At 37.6% G+C, this 20,952-nt stretch overlaps 1 long non-coding RNA gene across 1 annotated transcript; it reads left to right on the top strand.

Annotated features, from left to right (window-relative positions):
- Nucleotides 1–7,099: 7,099 nt before the first annotated feature.
- LOC145076817 (uncharacterized) lies at nt 7,100–9,815 on the top strand. The gene is made up of 3 exons (XR_013692814.1): nt 7,100–8,609; nt 9,064–9,198; nt 9,476–9,815. It is a non-coding gene; the product is annotated as an uncharacterized LOC145076817 (long non-coding RNA).
- Nucleotides 9,816–20,952: the final 11,137 nt, after the last annotated feature.

The raw sequence follows: 20,952 nt of genomic DNA, 5'->3' as shown, positions 1-20,952 counted from the left end.
GAATGGTACATCGAGTTCTTACTTAGGTCCATAGCACTCTGACTATCACAATGAATGATGTACTCTTCTTGTGGAAAGCCTAATTCTTGAAGAAACCGTTTCATCCATATAAGCTCCTTCCCAGCTTCAACGGCTTCAATATACTCGGCTTCTGTTGTTGACAGAGCGACACATTTTTGTAACTTGGATTGCCATGAGATAGCTCCCCCTGCCAAAGTGAAAATGTAACTTGATGTAGATTTTCTATTATCAAGATCTCCTGCCATATCGGCATCTGTATAACCCTCCACGATTGGCTTTGCTCCCCCGTAGCATAAACATAGTTTTGAACTACCTTTTAGGTATCGAAGTATCCATTTGACTGCTTCCCAATGTTGCTTTCCCGGATTAGCTAGATATCTACTCACAACACCAAAAGCATGAGCAATATCTGGTCTTGTACATACCATCGCATACATAAGACTTCCTACGGCTGAGGAATAAGGGACTGCTTTCATCTCTTCTTTTTCTTTCTGAGAAGAGGGACAATTTTTCTTACTCAACTTGAAGTGGTTAGCCAAGGGCGTACCAACGGGCTTGGCATTTTCCATGTTGAACCTTTTGATCACACGTTCAACATAATCTTCCTGTGATAAGAACAATTTTCTTGATTTTCTATCACGGATAATTTTCATGCCCAATATTTGTTGTGCTTGGCCTAAGTCTTTCATATCAAAGAACTTAGACAAATCCTTCTTCAAGTTGTTGATCATCGTTGCATCTTGGCCCACTATCAACATATCATCCACGTAGAGCAGAAGGATGACAAATTTCCCTTCTGGAAACTTCTTCAGATAGACACAATGGTCTGCAACAGTTCTCTTGTACTCATGATTCATCATAAACGAATCAAACTTCTTGTACCACTGCCTTGGAGCTTGCTTAAGACCATAAAGGCTCTTCTTTAATTTACAAACGAGATGCTCTTTCTTTGGGACTTTAAAGCCATCAGGCTGCTCCATGTATATTTCTTCATCCAAATCACCATGGAGAAAGGCTGTTTTCACATCCATCTGCTCAAGTTCAAGATCTAGACTGGCAACTAATCCGAGTACAACTCGAATAGACATCATCTTCACAACCGGCGAAAAAATTTCATCAAAGTCGATTCCTTCTTTTTGTTGGAAACCTTTGACAACGAGTCTCGCCTTATACTTCATAGTATTTCCTTTACCGTCTTTCTTTAACTTGAAAACCCACTTGTTTTTCAAGGCTTTCTTTCCTTTGGGGAGTTTCACCAACTCATATGTTTGATTCTTCTATAAAGAATTCATTTCTTCTTCCATGGCCTTCTGCCAATTTGCTTTATCAATATGAGATTGAGCTTCTTGAAAGCTCTCTGGCTCCCCCTCACTAGTAAGAAGGATGTAGTTTGAAGTCGGATATCTTCTTGATGGAGCACGAACTCGTTCGGATCGTCTAACTTGAGTTCCTTCGTTTGTAACTTCTGGAAATGTATCTAAAGTATCATAGGGTGGAAGCTCCCCCTGCTCAACACCTTCTTGATTTGCATCATCAACTTCTTCATCCTCTTCTTCAGTGGAAACATCATCTTTATTTTCAAATATTATATCTGAAACTTTGGAGCTTTGTTGCTTGTTAACCGGTGCCTTGAAATCATAATATTGGTTTTCATAGAAAACCACATCTCTACTTCGAATAACCTTCTTTAGTTATGGGTCCCATAGCCTGTACCCGAACTCTTCATCTCCATATCCAATAAAGATACATGGAGTGGATTTGAGGTCCAACTTCTTCCGCAATTCACTTGATACATGTGCAAACGCCTTGCACCCAAATACTCTCAAGTGAGAATATGATATGTCTTTACCTGTCCATAGCTTCTCCGGAACATCAAAATTTAATGGAGCGGAAGGTGACCTATTTATTAGATAGCAAGATGTCAATACAGCTTCACCCCAAAATTGCTTTGGGAGTTTAGTCATGCTGAGCATGCATCGAACTTTCTCAACAATAGTGCGATTCATCCGTTCTGCTACACCGTTGTGTTGTGGGGTTCGTGGGACAGTCTTTTCATGTCTGATACCATGTTTTGTGCAGTATTTAGAGAACTCACGGGAATAGTACTCGCCTCCATTATCTGACCTGAGACATTTCAACTGCTTGCCTGTTTGTCTTTCCACCATTGCATGAAAAGCTTTGAAGCGGTCCAATACTTGGTCCTTCGTCCTCAAACAGTATGCCCATACCTTTCGTGATGCATCGTCAATGAATGTCACAAAATACCGGCTTCCACCAAGAGATTCTACTTCAATGGGTCCACATACGTCGGAGTGGACAAGGCTCAGCAACTCAGAGCGGTTCTTTCTTGTGGAGCTAAAGGAAACTCTGTGTTGTTTCCCAAATAGGCAGTATTCACAAGGATCTAGGGCAACATCTTTTGCCATTGAAATGGACTCCTTCCTTGCAAGAGTCGTCAATCCCTTCTCGCTCATGTGGCCTAGTCTTCTATGCCACAAGTTTGGTGATATCTCTTCTTCAACAGTATTAAGACTTGGTTGAAGTAGCTTTGCATGGCTTTTATAAAGAGTACCATTAAGTTGTCCCCTTGCAACAACCATAGCACCTTTTAACAACTTCCAGGTGCCATTTTTGAATTGATTATCATATCCTTGGACATCAAGAGCTCCAACTGAGATAAGATTCATTCTTAGCTCTGGGACATGTCGAACATCTTTCAACACCAATGTACATCCAACATTGGTCTTTAAATGCACATCACCAATACCAGCGATGCTTGAAAAACTGGTGTTTCCCATCTTAACGGTACCATGGTCTCCGGGTTTATAAGTAGTGAATAAATCTCGGTTTGGAGTCGAATGATATGATGCGGCGCTATCAATCACCCACTCATCATCATGAGTTCCAACATGTAGGCATGCTTATTCCTCGTATGTAACAAGGGCAACGTCTTGTGTTATGGTGACCATGGTTTCACCATTCTCCCTGCTTGGATTCTGACTTGACTCGGGCTGCTCTCGTAAGAACCTTCGACAATCACTTCTTTTGTGGCCATAATAATTACAATGATTGCAATAGCCTTCGAACCATGTATTTGAAGATTTACCTCGCTCTCGCGATTTCCCTCGATCTCGTGATTTCCCACGATCTTGGGATCTTCCTCTACTTTGACTATGTCTGCCTTTACCTCTACCTTGACCTCGGCCTCCAGTTCTGCCCCCGCCTCTTTCTTTGTTTTCTGACACAAGGGCAAAAGATTGGTCTGTACCAGCTTCTTTCCTTCTTGCTTCCTCGTTCATTAGGGCGTCTGTGACCATCTCCATTGTCACTTTACCACCGGGGGCAGAATTGCTGAGAGTCACAACAAGCGTCTCCCAATTATCTGGTAGAGAACTCAAGAGCAATATGGCTTGTTCCTCATCTTTGAGCACCCAATCAGCAGCACCGAGCTGGTTTACGAGATCCTGGAACTGACTCGTATGCTCGGTTATGGACATACCACTTCGTAACTTGTGGTTTACAAGGCGCCTCATCAGCAAGGTCTTGTTGCGTGCCGTCTTTGCCTGATACATATTCTCGAGCTTCTCCCAAAGTTTGTACGCGTCTGTCTCTTGAGAGACATGGTGAAAAACACTGTGGTCGATCCACTGTCGAATTTGTGCCACCGTTTTCCTGTTTATTCTCGTCCAAACTTCGTCTGTCTTCGTGTCGGGTTTGACGCCTTGCTTTTCTATAGGCTCTGCTAAATCTTTCAGATTAAGCAAATCTTCCATCCTTGGCTTCCACATGTTGTAATTTGTGGGCGTAAGTCAAACCATCGTAATCGTACTTGTAGATTCCATCGAAAATAATTGCAAATTTATTTTACAAATATTTCGAGGAAAAATTAGATAAAACCGAGCTCTCAGTTGGATTCGGAAGCGTCAAAAATGGTGGGGTAGAGTTTTTCGGGGTCAAAATATACTTTCTTGAAAAGTTATGTGCTAATTTGTAACTTTTCGGAACTATAGGGGCTAAACTGTAATTTTCGGAACTTACAGGGGCCAATCTGAAATATTTCTGCCAACCAGGGACTTTTCTGAAACTTTTCAGAACTCCAAGGACCAAAACAGTTATTTTCAGAACAATAGGGACCGAGCTGCTGTTTTTCAGAAACAGTGGGACCTTTCTGCAATTTTCTGAAACTTCAGGGGCTAAAATGCAACTTTTCTGAAAGGCTGGTCAATGATGACGTCGCTGATGATGTCACTCGTTCTTCTCCGGCAGTCTTCTCCCGCCACCTGGTTTTTCCGGCGAATTTTCCGGCAGATTTGACCAATCTTTGACCGATGTTTTGGAGGCCTTCCCGTGGTCAAAAAATTACGAAAAATATATTTTCGGAATCCTTGAAACGAGACCTTTCTAATGGTGTACCCAAAAATCGATTTTGAGACAAAAAAATTTTGACGAAAAAACAGAGAAATTCGTGAAAAATTCCCTGACACCAAACGGGGCTCTGATACCAGTTGTTGGGGTTGGAAAACTCTTCTATTAAACACTAAAATAGAATTACAATAGGAGGAGCCACTCTCACACTCAACTATTACAAAAAACCAACCCTCTCACTAACACTCTCACTCTAAGTGTTATACTATTTGTTTCTCTGTGTTTGGGATGCTTACAACTGAAGATGAAGCCTCTATTTATACCCATGACAGCTACCATTTGTGCATAGGGGGCGTTGAGGGGGGGCAAAGTTTTATTTAAAATTAAAAACTTATAATAACGATAAGGGGCTATTTTTTCTGGCTCGTCTAGGGCCTTTGATGATTTTTGTTTTCTCAGGACCGGCCCTGCATTTGTGTAACCTTCATTAATTGTGTTCATCATAGGGTAGGAAGAAAACTTGTCACCGTAGGTTTCATTTTGTCAACAAAGATGACTACTGTAGCTTTGGAGACTTTGGAGGCTGGAACACAACAATATCTTCATTCTTCAATGATGTCTTGTTGTGGTTTATGATAGTATGTGCAGGAAATGGTTCCACAGGAGGTAGACCCGATTAACAATTTAGCATAGACAACAAAGAATGATAGAAGATGAAGAATATGAAGATATAGAACAATTGCCATTTTTTAACATTTATAAGTAGATATGTTAAATTAATCAAAATACGAGTGATAAATTTGTTGAATCTTCTAATTATATATTATCTTTGTATTTTAGGTATTTATTTCTGTATTGTGATTCAATGGTTGGAACAATTAAGTCTGCAATCAGCACATATGGTGTTTATCTGGTTTTCAAACCACAACTTTTATTTGAAAAAAAAATGTAACCACAACACAATCATATAAATCCTAATAACAAAGTGTTCCTAGTAAAACATGACAGGGCATGCATTGTCAATTTGGGATTTATGTTTTTCCCTGGGACTTAATAACTTTTGCATTAGATGCATGATAAGGAAGCATAAAGAAAATGAATGGTTGGATGATAATATAATGTCTGTGGTACAATAGCAAATTAATTTTCATATATTCTTTCAAGGAATAATGATTTTTTTATGTTTATACCTACTTTATTTTCATATACATCTGATGCTTGTTTCTTGTAAAGGGGCTTTTTTATACTATGTTAAATTAAAAAGTTTTATTATATTCCTACCAAAGTTTTTATACCACTTGCCCAAAAATTGCCCAAAAACTTATGCTATGTTTGATAAATGACTCTTATTTTACATTACTTTTGCAAGAGAAGGTAAGTGAGCCATAGGCTAACAATTAGTGTTATTCATTCGTAGCTAGAATCATGTCATGTTTACAAACTTTCTAGATGTACTATTTTTCTATGGAGATATTTACTGACATATAACACACAAAAGCACTATGATTGGTAAAGCTAAACAACTTAAACATCTCGCAATTTGATTTAGTTTGACTCGATGAGCACATGAGAACAAGAGATGAATGTTCTAGCACTTTTTTTTTCTTAACATTGTTTAGGCATTTTGTCATGCATATTTTAGGCATAATCAACATTATAAGGGAGGTTGAATGTTCTAGCACTTTTTTTTTCTTACAAGAGATAATGTTCTAGCACTTTTTTTTACTAAACATCTCGTAATTTGATTTAGTTTGACTCGATGAGTACATGAGAACAAGAGATGAATGTTCTAGCCCTTTTTTTTCTTCTTAATATTGTTTAGGCATTTTTGTCATGCATATTTTAGGAATAATCAATATTAGTTTTCAACCTCCCTTATCATTTATCATTTGTTTATTTCTACGTAATACATATGAAAATAATTTATTACCTAAAAGCATATGACAAAAAATGATTTTTGTGGAATCAAGAAAAAGACCAAGACGTGAAACAAGAGTCACTAATAATTGGAGAGAACCAAAATCAAATAATAAAAATCGAAAGAAAAAATGGAACATGGGAAAAAAAACTTAGTTTGGATTACACCAAAAATTGAATGAAAAGGAACACAAGAATAGAAGAAATAGAAAAATCATGGATTGTAAAAATTGAATGAAAAGGAACACAAGAATAGAAGAAATAGAAAAGTCATGGATTGGAATGACAAGGGAGAGAGGTGTGCTTTGTGCTTTTATTTTAGCCTAATGATTAATGATTGATGGTGATATGGACACTCCATTTAAACTGACAATTCATGTATTCTTGTCATGTGTTAGCTATGAATTTAACACAATACAATTAGACGATAAGAAATAAACTTTATCTTAATTGTCGAGATATATTCATCTCACAGATTTATGTATTTGTGTCTGGAATTACCACTCCATTCTAACCTAATTTATCTTAGATTATAGGCCATTATTATTTGACTAACTTTTTATCTAATCATTTGACTAACTATTATTTCTTACTTTAATATAACATAATCGTTAAATCAACTTTATTGTTTAATATATATATATATATATATATATATATATATATATATATATATATATATATATTAAAGAAGTCCATCTTTAGGAACAGTAAATTTCCTAATGGATTGGCATAAATGGTCCCTTGTTTATGCAAGTTTGTCCATTTCCATTTATTTTCTTTTTTGCCTTTGCAGTAGGTCAATTTGTGTCGATATCAATATTGTTGATGACCACGTGTTTACTTCACCGTTTTCTGATCCAATCAGATTCAAATTTGTGTACATTGGTCGCCACCCCACCCTTATATCACACACCCACCGCCTTCATCTCCATCTTTCAAGAAACACCTACTCCTCCACCTTCTCTCTTCCGTTTCTTCTCCACCCATCACCGCTCCCTCCACCGATCCTTTTCTTCCACTTTCGATTGTATTTTCATTGTCTTACGCCTATACCGCTATCTTCTCTCTAAACAAAGCTCTTCAATTCATTTGATGAACCCTAATTAATGTTCGCTAATGTTCATCGCCATCGCCACCGCCATCTAATCCACCGCCTCCATTTGGGAACCCTAAATCCACCTCTATCGGAACCGGCATCTGCCACCCCCTCTGTTCCAAAATCCACTATCTCCTCTCTCTTATCAGCCAGGTAAGGTACACATAGAAAAAAGTAACCACCATACATTTTATAGCTTCCGTCGATACTAGAAACCCTAACCCTAACTCACCTCCACCATCGGCACTGGAAACATCATACACTATTCGGTAGAAACAAATCCCAATATCATCAACGACGCACCACCACCCATTTTTCATTTCTGGGTTTTGGGTCTTCCCCACAGCCAACGTGGGTCACGGTGTTACTTTACTGTGCTATCAGATGTTTGCTTCCCGATCCTTCCACCACCTCCCAAATCGAGTCTCCTCCCTTTTGCTACCCTTTGCTCCCTCCACTGCTAAACACTTACTGATCCGTTATGTTTCACGCTTGCATCTTTGATTACCTCTTTCTCTTGGCGTCTGTCGCAACACCATTAGTGGTGGAGGCCGTTACGGCTGTTAAGGATATTGTAAAGGTGGTCGTAGATGATAAGATTAGGGTTTTCGATGTCGGTACTGGACCGTCTTGTCTGCTGTCGAAGGACGACACGGGGGATCTCATATTTTTCATCTTTCAATTTCATTGCAGTTCTAAGTTATGTGGATTATGTTATGAATGAGTTTGATTTCTTTGACTTCTTAGTTTGAGTATAGTCAACAAAAGGTTCTATCGAATTTATGCTAGGAATAAAGAAATATAGTTAGTTTCACCACATAATGTTTGATCTTTGGATTTCATTCAACCAATTCAGGTATCTTTCTCTCTACTTTCTGATTTCTCCTCACCTTTAATAAAAAATTTGTTGTTTCATTCACAGGTCTTGGCATGAAATTGGATTTAAGTTTGACTTATTTAGATTCTAATGGTGATTTTGAAGTTATTGCCATATCATCGTTACAATCACAACCGTATTTTTCAATGTATTGGCTTTAAATTATGTTAGTATTGTTAATTCTTCATTTCTTTGTTTGTGTTGGTCTAGGGTATGCGTATGTGTTATTATCATGGTAACTTGACTTTGTTACCACTCTAAAAAGAGGGGCTGGATGATTGCATTCACAATATTCTGGGCAGTTGGGCAGTTTATAAACTTTTATATGAGGTAATTACTAGATTTTTTTGTAAATTAATGTTTATATCTAAATATATGTTTCAATTTTAAAGGCTTATAGTTCAAATGCCAGTATATTATATTCACCACTAATTAAAGTTAAAGAATAAAAATGAATATTAACTAAAATGGAAGTATTAAAAAGTTGGAAACTATTAATATGGTGGTAGGTGCTTAGAATGTGAATGGGGTTGCAGTTGGTGGACTTGAAGGGTATTTGGGTAATTTGAGGTTTTCTATGAGGTTACTCATGGTTATGGAAATGGAATGGAATCACAACATAACTTTTCAATCTCTAGAATCATGGATTCCATTCCGTTTTCATATCAGTTAAATGGAACAGTTATGGACGACTCTCCTTCATATCTGTCGTTTACTTTTTGAAGTATCCAAATCTGTGGATTAATATAAGAAATAAATTTTATAACCCTTTTTGTTTTTGTAGGGATATGAGCTGTTACATCAAAGGCAACCTTACATCTAGTAACTTCTTCTTACTAAAAATTTGGAACTTAGTGTTAAACTTCCATGAAGTAATATGAAAGAAGCTGTTGAGAAGGAAGCCAAGAAGAAGCTCAAGGTATGGAATGGAATCATTGATTCCATTAGAAAAAAACATTTTGTTTTTGTTGGATGGAATTAAAGTAACCATTCCTTCACCAAAATTTGGCTTAGTATGAACCACACCAATAGGATCCTAACCGACTCACGCACCGAACCGACGGATTGTACCAGTCGAGATTTTAGAATTATTATCGGTTTAGAACCAGCTTATTAGGAATCGGTTTACAAAATCGCTTTGTAGAACATGTTTAGTCAATATACTTTTCATTATCCTTTCTTCTGTTTTTATGCAGGTTCTGATGGTGAAGTCATCTTCTAACAAAAGGTTTCTTGCTGTGATTGACATTGTTTTCGCTGAAAACGCAATTGCATTTCACCGCGTGTAAATTTCACGAAGTTGACTTACCCAAGTCATAATGTATAATTATAAGTAGATTAAATTACAAAAATAATCCTTGAGTTTACCTTAATTTTTTTCAAATGTGGTCCCAAAAAATTCTCTTGCAATCCACCACTAATGTTATTGAATACTTTAAATTGCAGTCGAAGATTTCTATCATTTATTTTAGACGAGATTTTGACATATCTACTCCTTCACAAAGAATTTAGAAATGACTTTAGGTCTTACGTATTAGTCAACATAGGAATTCTTTATGTGCAGAATGTATTTATCATTTCAGACGCCATTCCAATTGATAATAAAGTCAGTTACCCAATATATCGTAAACGACATTGAAAGCTTCTGACCCCCGCGTAGTGGGGATACCTATCTAGTTATTATATTATTATTGTTAACTTTATTATTTAATCATTATATTAACATTAATAACTTTATTATTATTATTATTTTATTAGTTTTCAAACTTATTTTTCTATAAGATAAATAAGACAACAACGATATAAATTATTTAATAAGATAAAAATATAAATAGTACTACAAAAAATATATATATTCTAAACAAATCCTCATCATTCTTTTTTTTTTTTTTAATTTCAAATATTACATAGCAAAAGTTTGAGGCAAAAATAAGCAACAATGTAACATCCTGAATTTAGAAGGTCGGAAAAGAGAAGAAAACCTCAAATGAGGAAGTGACTCATCGACTACATGGGTGACTCGACGAGTAGGAGCATGATTTGGTCGCGGGTTTAGTGACTTACTTGACGAGTCAGAATACTGACCCGGCGAGTTGGCTAGGTTTAGGGAAAACCCTAAATGCGGGCCTTACACCCTATTTAAGGAACATTATAGGCTTCATCAGCCCCCTTGATACTCTCTCAAGTCCAGAACGAAAACCCTAGAGCCTCCCTTGAGTTGTGAGCCATTTTGAGAGTTTTATAGCATTCTTGAAGCTTGGAGGAACAAGAAGAAGGTTAGATGTTCAAGGAGGAAGGAGTAGATCCGGAAGTTTCACTCCATTTGCTGCTCATTTTGGTAATCAAGTTCCTTCCTTGACTTCTAGTTTGTTTAATATCCTTATGTCCCTTTTTATGGAGTTTATGATCCAAGAAGGATGTCTTGTGGGATTTGGACGTCCCCAAGCTAGATCCTTCCAGATTTGGAGGTGTTCAGAGTAGTAAAGACATAAAGGTGGGAGCTTTATCCCATTATACCTCTCCATGCATAGATCAAGTGGTTATTATGGCCTTTTGAGCGAAAAAGGCCATGTATGGGTGCAAAGGTAGCAACGTTGTGTGATATCCCGACCCTAGGAGGCCAGATCTGGGTCTTGGATGCCTTGAGCTTGTATGAAATCGTCTGAATAGTGTTGTACATAGAGAGACTCGGTGAGTCAGTTGTGGGACTCGGCGAGTTAGGCTAGTTCTTGCACGAAAACCCTTCTATTAAGGATATGAGTTGAGTTTGGTAAGGGACTCAGCCAGTCTGAGTCCATAATGGTCATGAACTTCATCGTACTCGACGAGTTCAAGGAAGAACTCGGTGAGTCCAAGGTAATCTCCTTAATTTATGAAGACAGACTCGACGAGTTGTTCATACAACTCGGCGAGTCACAACCTAGACATTCTTATGGATGATGAACTCGACGAGTTTAAGGTTGAACTCGGCGAGCCGGATGAAGATAGTCCCGGTTGTATGGTTGAAGTAGAACCCGTCGATTTCTTGCTAGACTCGACGAGTGGAGTCAGGGTTGTATGGGGTTGGAGGAGTATGGACTCGATGAGTTGGTAGATCAAGTTAGCGAGTCATGTCAACTGGAGGTTGACTTTCACCGTTGACTTTGAGAAAGTTTGACATGGGTTGACTTCTGGGATATTGTGGTATAAATGTTATTTTGGATATTGATGGTTCGGGAAGCCGATGGGTCAGCGGTTCAGAAGTTTCCGGCTAGCAGTCAGAAGTGTTCAGCGAGTTTTCAAGAGTGCGAGGTGAGTCTCCTCACTGTATGCATGGCTCTACAGCCACAATGCTGGCTCATTATGTTTATGTTAATGCTTATGCTTATATATAGAAGGAAGACATGGGGGTTAGCCCTAGGCACTTATTGATGTATGTTCCGGGTTACAACCTGATGCCGGGCGAGGCCCAAGGAATGTTAGGATGCTAGAGGTCTTTGTGATTCTTGCATGTTTCGGTATGATAGGATCCGGCTCGAGGGTCCGATGTCGGGGTAAGCCCGAAGTACGTTAGATAATAGTATGTTTCTGCGTCGGGGTTATGATGTTGGGGTATTCCCGAGGAAGATTCTTATGTAGTGCATTAGATTATACTTCTTGTCTTCATGATACTTGTACGTGCCTGGTAGGGAGGTGAGTGTGGGCGAAGTCCCATATCTCATCACTAGCTGAGTATGGATGGGGTTCCATATGTCGATATTAGCAAAACAATGGCGAGGACTGTGGTAGGAAGGATGTGAGTGTGGGCGGAGGCCCGTATCTCACCACTAGTAGGAGTATGGATGGGGTTCCACTACTTCAGTAGCATACTAGGGGCGGGGTCCAAGTTAGGCGAGGCCTTGGATCAGGGTATGGTTAGGGAATGTTTATGTATGTTTCAATATGTTATTTGATCATATGTATGTGTATGGAGGGCGAGGCCCAGGGACAAGAAGGGCCTAAGGGAAACATATCTGTATACCGAGCGGGGCTCGATGCCAGGTGGGACCTCATGCCAGGCGGGGCCTGATGACAGACGGGGTCCGATGGCGGGCGAGGCCCAATGCAACGGGCGGGGGCCCCGTATGTGATTATGTGCTCACGGTTATATATGGCATGTTTGAATCAGTAGATATATATGGTATATGGTAGGTTGGGGAACTCACTAAGCTTCGTGCTTACGGTTTTCAGTTTTGGTTTCAGGTACATTTTGTAACGAAGGGAAGAGCTCGGGATGATCGCATGGCACACACCAAGAAGTTTAGCTTGGGATGTTTACTCTGATAAAATGAACAAGTGTTTTGAAAAGATACTATGATTTGTCATAAAACCCTTGTAGTACGATTGAAATGTTTTAATATTTATGGGTTAGTAATGTCTTTAAAAGAAATTTTTGGTCACAATTTTTGGGATGTTACAAGTTGGTATCAGAGCCTTGGTTTGAAGGATCTGGGTACACTCTCGGGTGTGATTGGACTCAAACTAAGGACCGAGTAAGGAATTTTTTTTCAAAGGAAAATAGTTTTTGTAAAAAGAACTTTGAAAGGGGAAAAAGGATTTCAAAAAGGAAGTAAGAACTATGAAAAGAGAAAAGGGTGTGGTCCATGCAATCAGCTGAGCTCAAGTAAGTTCTCCCAAATTACCCGTACAAGTTTATGTTATGTTACGATTATGTGACCAGCATGCTAGATCTAGGGCTAAGGATCTAGGAGGATGCCTTATGTGTCTGTTATATGTGCTTATTGAGCTATATGCTAGTATTGGTTAGACAGTGGTAGGATAGCCTGTTTAGGTTATGCCTGATTATATGAGCTTATATCGCATGCTAGTGCAGATTCCTGGTATGTGAATATGATTGCTTGTTTATGATTGTTGGATAAGGTGTCTAAGTCCATAACTATTTCTGGTATGTACTTGACCCGACCCGGCATGGTCCATTTGGGTTGCATGGCACCATGCAAATGGATAGACTAAATGAGAGAAATAACACCTAGGGATTATTAATATATTATAAGTTCTAATATATTAATAATATTATTTAATTAGTTTGATCAAGAATTAATTAAGTGATCAAAAGATAACTAATTAAATATATGGGTTGATTATGTAAATCATCAATAACTTGTATAGTGGGCTAAGAGGCTCCATGGATTATCAAGTTGGGTTCCACCCATAGGATGCTCCATGGGAGTTACAAACCCATGGCGTGACAACCCGAAATTTCCATTCTGAACAAATCATATCAAGCCAATAGAAGTTAGAATAGTTACAGTGAAATTCCAGACTTCGGGTATAAGTTTGACAGTTTTTTCAGGATTTACACTTAAGGAGATATCAGGAGAGTGGATGCACTAGGGTTTTGTGCAACACTGTTATTCCAATACTCTAGGATATTAGAGTTCATTCCAAGAATAAAAATATTTTCTGCCAAAAATCCAAGGACTATATATAGAAATCTGAACCAAAATAATTCATTAGTTACATTTCCAATTAAAGAAAAGCCAAAATTCTCTCTCACGGATCTTCGGGTTTTTATCCCAAATTGTGAGTACTTCGATCTAGTTATATTATATAGCTTAGATTTTGTTTTATAACATCAAAATCGGACCAAAACCCCAAGATTTGGGAGCTTACCGCCCAAGAATAATTGGGGAGTAAGCTCCATTTTAAGGGCCAAAAGTGTCCCAATGTCCCTCAAAGCCTTGGAACTCAACCTATGGACTACCATTGCATGTTTAGGACACAAAATCAATTAGAATCAAAGGGTGAAAGTGAGTTCACGGCCAAGGAGGTTCTTGGGCCGTGAACTCCATGTTTAAGTGCCAAAATGCCCTAAAAATCCTCCTTAAGCCAAGAGACTAATTTGGGCATGTACCTAAATGAGTTTAGGACTAGCTAACACATTTAGAACACCAAGAGCAAGGTGTTCACAGCCCAAAAGGTTCTAGGGCCGTGAACTCCATAAAATGGTGCCAAATGGTGCTACAAACTCTTCTAAAGCCAAGTACAAACGCCTAGTTTAGTTCCTAGTTAATTTAGGGACTTGAAAACACCATAAACATCCTCCCAAGGGAGATTACAACTGTAATCTCCAAGGGAATATGGTCCCAGGGCCGTAAACTGCTAAAAGGAGTTATATTATGCCCTAAACTCTTCCATAGACCAAGCCATTAAGTAGAAATGCTTCTTAGGACCTTATAGAGCATCAAACATCAAATGGTAACATAAGTGTGAGCTTACGGCCGTAAACTCATGAGTTTATGACCGTAAACTCACTTAGTAGGGTCATTAGGTCCGTGAACCTCATGGTGGAGTATTCCTTGAGCCCTACACACAATAGCTTCCCCTACAAACACTTAGATGCAATCCTAGAGGCTAATAACACTTGAAAAAGGTGTTTAGCATGTCCTAGGGTGTCTTGAATTGTTTATTAGTTTTTTATAGACTAATTTGTTACATATATGTGAAATTATATGTTAACTAGGATCATAGAGTGTGTTCAAGACTTCACTTGACACCTAGCGGTCCTACCTCTTCAGTTCATCCGTATCACCCACAACAGGTGAGTTCATACCCCTTAATCAATGTTTTAACTATTTTTAAATGTTTTATGGGGGGGGGGATACAAGTAGAATCATGCTACTTATTATATCAATCACATGTGATTAATAGCAACATTCAAATGATTTACTACTCATTAGCCGTTTTACCAAACAGTTTCCTTCAAATGATTTTCATAAACACTTTATATGTTTAAAACTCCTTATTAAACTATACATTTTACTCTGTATGTTTCATTTCAAACTTATTTACAATTGTGTTTCAAACAAATGTTTATTTATACTTAAACCATTTTATCAAACCCATGCCTTCAAAACCGTTTTATAGATCGACATCAAGTCGATCTTTTCTTAGAAAATATTTATGTTCAAAGGTTTTACAAAACTTATTTTATGCTTTTTATATTATCAATTGCATGCCTATATATGTATAATTATATAAGAAATGTTTAAAGGACTTAGGAAGGCTATCCACCCTATATCCTTTTCCTCGATTTGGATGTGGTCTGGTGGGATATCGGGTACCATCCGAAGGTTGTTTAAATATTAGTTATATATCATGTGTACATATATAGTCATAAAAGTTCCTTCCAGTTCATCCAATGCCCTTGGGTAGCAAGGGTATACATCCATGTTCATACATACCAGTTATATTACTAGTAAGTTACCATATGGGTAGTTTAGGAAGATACTAGAACTATTATTAGAACGCGATATCATACAATGAGTCAGTTCATTCATGAGTCAATACTTGCTAGATAGAGAGAACATACATTATAGCTAGAACATTACAGTACATTACTATACAATTACATGATTACGTTTACATAGAAATTTTGTTATAAGCATGCCTATATTTGTATAGTTATATAAGTAATGTTTAAAAGACTTAGGAAGGCTATCCACCTTGTTTCCTTTTCCTCGATTTGGATGTGGTCTGATAGGATATCGGGTACCGTCCGAAGGTCGTTTAAACATTAGTTATATATCATGTATACATATATAGACATAATAGTTCCTTTCAGTCAGTTCAGTACCTTTGGGTTGCAAAGGCATACGTTCATATACATTACGTTACTATGAGTACATATACAACTATACTAGAAAGAGAACATATACAACGATACTAGAACGAGGAAAAATACATTACATATACATAAATACATTGACAAAATTGTGATCCTGTATCAGAGCATGACTTAAATGTCATGGCCCGAGTTGTAGCCAGAGTCTCTTGGAGGGAGAGCGTGAGTTTGCATATAGATCTATACTGGATTGACTATCCTACACCTTGCTGCTAGCTACAGCTGGACCTGCAGGTCTGCGGGTGCCAAACGTCATTTCTTTTTACGACCATACGTATGTCGTTGTTACCAGTCAATAGTATGGTGCAATTAATCACATGATACCTTAATATAAATCCGGTTTAAGGTAGTTAGTACAACAGTAGTTCCTATAATACAACACTACAGTACTACATTAATTTCCCCTTTTCATATATTTAGTGATCATTTCACTTAAACATTAAATGTAAAAACTATATTTTGTTAATGATAGTTACACTTGGGAAAATTACACACTTTTACAAGAAACGAACATTTAGAACAGTTAAGTCTTGATAGAAGACTACATTGAGAATAGTTAGGTCTTGGTAGAAGACACCCTTTATATAATAGTAGGAATCATAGGGATTTCTAGGGTTTTTCAAACGTTTACAGTTGTTTTACAAACATTTTTACACTTACCGTTCATATACATTTTCCATACTTACAGTTCATATACATTTTCAATACATACAAATTCTTACATACAAATTAAGACACTAAAATACTTATGATCTCACCAGCTTTAAAGTTGATACTCGCTTTCAAAATTACTTGTATCCTCAGGTCATCAATAGACAGGTACCGATGCAAGGATTAGGGAAGATGGAGCTCGTTCAAGACTCATCTTTCATTTTGATTTATGCTTTAGTGTTTATCAAAATTTGACAGAACACACTTGTATAATAATTATATTATTAATGCAATGGATGATGTTGTTGCTTGTTTACTACTTTACATTGTTGTGATACTGTACATGACGTCCTCCGCCCAAAACGTTTCCGCCGTTCTTGGTTTTGGGGTGTGACACATGGGTCACGGAAATGAAGAGTCATGACACATTAGGGTTTACATGGTGTAACCCTAGATGTGTCAACACTATATAAAGAACATATTCTCCACCAAAATCGGCTACACATAAGAAACAAGAGGGCTAGGCCGATTTTAGAAGTGTGTATTCTCTCTAAACTCATTCCAAAAGCATTTGGTGTTGTGTGAAGCATTTGAGGCATCACACTTGGGGTGCTAGGCTCACAAGGTTTCAAGGATCATAAGCAACAACAAGGTAGGTTATTCGATCTTTCATTCAAATTAAGAATTGTTCCCCATGTATGCTAGATAGGAATATAACCTTGGAATTCAACTTTGCATGATAATTAGAAAAACATAGATCCAAGGTTATTAGGGTTGCATGTACACTTAGGAAGTGTTAGAATGCTCAAAACCCGTTAATGGTATCAAAGGCAGGTTTGTTTGTTTGTTATTTGTGCAAAATTGTTGAAAAAAAGTCGATTTTGTGCTGTCTGCCTGCTGAACTCGCCGAGTCCATGGGGGGACTCGCCGAGTTCATGTGTAAATTCATCCTACTCGCCGAGTAGGTTCGTGCACTCGACGAGTAGGAGCCTCATAATGCAGATTTTCGACTTTTGTTGCTGGAAACGGACTAGAAACATTACGCTAACTGTTTTGGTACTTGAAAACTTGTTTTAGATAGTGTAATGTTTGTGCTAATCCATTTGCAATGGCAATTATCAAAATTACAAACTTTTAAGTGTAATTTTTGATTCTTGAAATGTTCATATTCATGTTCTTGAACTTATGAAGTTTAGATGATCATAGGAATTGCTTGTAACCTTCATGGTAGTTTAATTCATGATCATAAAGTGTTTTAATGGAGTCCATAATTTGTCCTCAAGTTATGGAAAACCAAAAGTCACACTTTTATTAAAGCTATTAAAAGAACACTAGAGTTATAAAAATGAAGAGACTTCATTGTTATTACTCAATTAAATTTATAAGTTATAAGAAATGAAAAGTTTTGAAAGTTTACAAAACTTGCCCTCAAGTTTTGGAACAAGTAAAATCTTGATTAAAACTTTAGTTCCAACCCTTAGAATTTTAAAAGTTAAAATTCAACCCTTATACTTATAACATTATAAGTTTATATATATATATATATATATATATATATATATATATATATATATATATATATATGTATGTATAAGATCAAGTCATCTTACCGCTAGTACGCCTCATTTACGAAGCCGGACTATAAGGGGGGGGGGGGTATAAGGTTGTTGCCTATAAAATGGCAACTTAATGGGTGTCCACTCTCACCCACCGCTTCCTTGATCGGTGGAGGGTCGTTAGCCGAACGGGTAGGACAAGGACTTATAGATTCTCATTAAAAGTATGATGAATATTATAAAGTAACTAAATGTTTTATTAAATTCCCAATCTTAGTTACTTTAGGAAAAATGTGAATAAGGTGTTAATCCATGAAATTACACTTTACACTTTGTTTAAGTCATTGGTGGAGCATGTGTTGTTAACCGGTACACTAACTTAGACTTAACAAGGTAGGTAAAGGGTGACTTAAGGTTTATCATAGTATCGGTGGGGCGTGTGTGGTTTACCGGCACATCGATTGATTGATAAACTTTAAGGGTACCAAGTGATTTGCATGGTTACTTCACACCTCATTTTGTGATCCTCGGTATCCTAGTCACAAAACTTGGAGGGCACACTCAAGATTGAAACATGCCTTTGAAAAGTTCATTGAATCTCAAAAGAATCTAGGAATTTCTAAGAACCAATTAAAAACCTAATATTCAATATTTTGTTTTTCATGGTGGAAATTGGTGAATCGTCATTCACCTACCTTTCAAATATATTATAGCTTAGATTACGGCATACCTCTTCTAAGTTATAATATATTGTGATTGGATCCTAGCCTTAATATTACATTTGGGTGTTTTATTAAGGACTCTCTTAATATCTAAACTAATCTTGTCCTTTTCTTTCAGATGTCTTCCAACAATGTTGCTTTTGGCTCTAATACTAATGACTCATTTACCGTTATGAACTTATGTGGGAAAGTCACTTTTGATGGATCCAACTTCAATGAATGGATCAGAAACATCATGATGATTACCCGCTACGAGGACAAAGAATATGTCCTTGATAAGGAGCTTAAGGATATTGATGAGACCACTGCAACTCCCCAGGAGATCGCTGACTTCCTGGCACATGAAAGGGATGCTACCAAAGTGGCATGCATCATGTTGGCCACAATGACAGCAGAACTCCAAAATTCCTATGAGGACTTCTACCCTTTTGAAATGCACCAAGATCTGATGGAAAGATATCATCAAAGTGCACGACAAGAGAGGTATGAAATCATCTACTCCGTGATAACAACCATAATGAAGGACGGAGAGTCTGTCATGAGCCACATCCAGAAAATGCAAAGGTATGTGGATCGGTTGCTGAATTTAATGTGAACTTCCCTGAGGAGCTTGCAATAGATATCATTTTGCACTCCTTACCATCGTGCTATGATCAATTCCGCATGGCATATCACATGAATAAGGAAGAGGTCACACTCAGCAAACTTCAGGGACTTCTCAAGACCGCAGAAACAGGTCTTAAGGGGAAGTCGGTTGTTAACACTCCTACTCCAAGCTCCGCCCCGGTTTTGGCAATCGGGGAAAGTCGAGGGAAGAAGAAGAAGAGCTCTTCGAAGGGTACCAAGGCTAGGAACCTTGATGGCTCTTCTTCAAGTGGATCCAAGAAAGGTTTCGTCACTCCTTCTTCTGACCCAAAAGAGGCTGAATGCTTCTATTGCCATGAAAAATCACATTGGAAGCGAAACTGCCCAAAGTACCAGCAAGATGTGAAGGATGGGAAAGTTAAACCCAACCATGCAGGTATTTAGACTATCTTATCTAATAACTCACCCCATTCTAACTCTTGGGTCCTTGATACTGGTTGTGGTATTCATATCTGTTCTGATTTGCAGGGAGTAAGAAGAAGTGAGAATGTGGAGCAAGGAAGAATAAACTTAATCATGGGGAATAGTAAAGCTTTACCTGTCACCAAGATTGGAGTTTATACGTTATCGCTAAATAGTGGGTTTAGTTTAGATTTGAATAAATGTTGTTATTCACCAGAAATGGCAAGAAATATTATTTCCTTTCATGCATTGTATAAACAAGGTTTCACCTTTTCATTTGATAATGAAGTTGGTTCGATTAATGCTTTATTTGATAATGTTATTTATTTTAAAGCATTACCTTGTGATGGTGTGCATGAAAATATATCTGTGGTTGATAACTTAGGAAATAATGTTTTGCGTATTGATTTTGTTAATGATAATAACTTGGATAAATCATCATTATGGCATTGTCGTCTTGGACATATAAGCAAGAAACACATAGGACAACTCCAAAAGGATGGAGTCTTGGAGTCATTTGACCTAAAGTCAGATGATAGTTGCGAATCATGCTTACTTGGAAAAATGACAAAGTCACCCTTCACAGGTTCTTGTGAGAGGGGTGAAGGTTTGTTGGATCTTGTACACACGGATGTGTGTGGGCCATTCAAACATGCCATAAGGGATGCTAATTGTTATTATTTGACTTTTACTGATGATTACAATAGAAATGGATATGTCTACTTAATCAAGCATAAGTCAGAGTCTTTCGAAAGGTTAAAAGAGTTTAAACAGGAAGTCGAGAATCAATTGGGCAGGAACATTAAGATGCTTCGATCCAATCGAGGTGGTGAGTATCTTAGTTCAAAGTTCCTTGACTATCTTAGGGAATGTAGGATTGTCTCACAATTGACACCTCCCAGGACACCGCGGTTGAATGGTGTGGCTGAGAGGCGTAATCGAACCTTTTTGGACATGGTTCGTTCCATGATGAGTCGAGCTTCACTACCAATATCATTTTGGGGGTATGCCTTAGAGACTGCCGCCCATATCCT

This window comes from Lactuca serriola, chromosome 9 (assembly GCF_051521515.1).
Source record: "Lactuca serriola cultivar US96UC23 chromosome 9, Lser_US96UC23_V15, whole genome shotgun sequence".
In the NCBI taxonomy this organism is placed as follows: Eukaryota; Viridiplantae; Streptophyta; class Magnoliopsida; order Asterales; family Asteraceae; genus Lactuca; species Lactuca serriola.
Note: the sequence above shows the minus strand (reverse complement) of the source record. Positions and strands in the feature narration are given on the sequence as shown.